Here is a 2,348-nt window from a genome sequence, read left to right on the forward strand (position 1 = left end):
ATAGATACTCATTATACAGCCTGTTGCAAATAAATGATAAATTCTTACACAATTCAAACCATGTGCATCAATCTTCTGAAAATATGCACCGCGTTTTGTTCCCACATCTTGCAGATCGCCCGACAGCTGACTGCGCAGTTCTTGCACCTCAGTAATGTAGAAACGCGTGCACAGAATCAGTAAAAACACACAAAAAAAAAAAAAAAAAGAAAACACATCGATGGCGCATTTTCCGAAGGCAGGGAACTTTTTTACTAGTTCTCAATTTCAGGACACAAAGGGGTGCGTGCATGGACACGTGTATGCAGCTACTCTCTGCTTTCGCGAATCTTTTCTAGGGCAACGTCAAGGCGCCTTCTTCCAGTGTCTTCTTCCACACATGTGAGGATCGGATGCCCCTTGGTGGGTTTACCTTCTCCCACTCTTTTTTTCTTGAGCTCCCAGAAACGCGTGAGCTAACGATCTATTTGACTTTCGGTCTGAGGGTCTCAACGAATCTTTGCGCATTCGTTGTGGAGAACAATTCTGCAGTTGTCAAGTTATACATGGATGCCTGGTGCTTGAGCACGCCGCCCACTTCATCCCACGAGCTTTTCCCGTGCCCTGATGCGGAGAGTATCCACTTGGTGACGACACTGTTTTTCTTGAATTTGTACACGTGGTGTCAGTTTTTGAAGTAGCACCGTCTGAAATATAAACGAGTTGCGTGAAAATAGGCAATACTTCCTCCTGCCGCCCTTCGACAACGTTGAGCGCAAAGAGAGCATGGGACGAGTCATGGACAATGTCATTGCTCACTACGCCGAAGCTTAACGTTCTCTGTTCGGTCGTAGCCACGAAGGCAAAGATGGAAGCCATCTTGCTCTTCCAGTGATGTCCTTGTACCGCGCGCTGGATTACGACTCTGCAGTTTTCAGCAAAATCGAAGAGCAAGATGACGGCACGTGACTTCACATGCGCTTTCTCGAGCCATATGGCTCTTCGCTGGGCGCGTCTGATAAATAAATGGGGAATGCATTTTTTTTTTTGTCCAGATCTGAATTTTGTTTAAAAAAAAAGCCGTGGCATCTAAATGTTTCTTTTTTTTTTTTTTCTTTTTTTTTTTATCAACTCGCCTCCGCCTCTCACAAGGCAAGCTCTAGTGCGTCTTTGAGTTCGCGTCCTAGCTTAGCCAGCGATGCATCATTCCTCTTCATACAAACTTAACATTCTAGCAAGAAGCAGTCTTGCGAAGGTGTATATTTAAAAAAAATGTAAACAAAAATAAAAATGTATTTTTGAAATCATAGACGCGCACACTGCCGGTAAGGTTCTGTATTTTTTAGTCAAATGAGCACACATTTCACACGATTACGGCTCAAATAGAGGACATACACCCAAAATATTACATTCCTGAATTTTTTTAAGGTACACTATTATATTTAAAACAATTTTAAAAATACAAATTTACAAAAATGTTTTTTTTAATCGATTTCAAACTTTTAACATGTTATTTCTCACAACGTTTACGTGGAGGTGGCGGAGCGGCTAGTCTACAGATCATAATGGTTTTATTACATCTATAATAAGCTTGCTTTGGTCTTTCTATAGAGCTATTAAAACAAATTCGACTTGAACGACGAGTTTGACATTTATATTAGAAAAAAACAAAATTCATAAAAATATTAGAATACATCAAGGTATCTTTTAGTACCTATTAAATGAGGGGAGAAACTTAACATGGTGAAGGAAAAACTGTAGCGGCAGCACAGGGTATCAAACGCGCAACCTGCGATGGCAGACAAATATACTGGTTTCTGCCACTGCGGTTTCTACGCTTCGTAACTCGAGAACAAAAAATCTGGGCAACATATGGTTTGCGCCCTCCTTCATTTGATAAATGCCCCCAAAACATAGATTTCGGTCGTCAAAAGTGAAAATTAGACCCTTTTAGCCTGCCTAATTGGAGATGAGCCACCCATATATAATAATAATTGAGCTTGTGGGGATATTTCTGCAGCGTGTAGTTGGTCAGTCATTTTCAAAGTTGTGACGAGTCACTCGCTGTAGTTGAGCAATTTAGCCAGTGCAGTACAACCGCTAGCCGGGGATCTTACGTGCACCACGCAGTTTTGATATACAACCACACGCCGGTACGATGCTCATCCAAATCGAAACGGGCAGGGGTGGGGATTGGACATCCTATGGGCGTTTTCATCTCAAATCGTGCAGGCAAGAAGGGTCGAATTTTTAATTTCGTTGAAAAAATATATGTTATGGCGTCGTCTCTAAAAACGTAGTAGCCACAAACCGCAAGTTCGTCGGATTTTTCGTTCTCGACTTACGGATTTTAAAAGAGGCCGCGGCGG

Source organism: Ixodes scapularis, unplaced genomic scaffold (genome assembly GCF_016920785.2).
Source record: "Ixodes scapularis isolate PalLabHiFi unplaced genomic scaffold, ASM1692078v2 PGA_scaffold4__175_contigs__length_147842914, whole genome shotgun sequence".
Lineage (NCBI taxonomy): Eukaryota > Metazoa > Arthropoda > Arachnida > Ixodida > Ixodidae > Ixodes > Ixodes scapularis.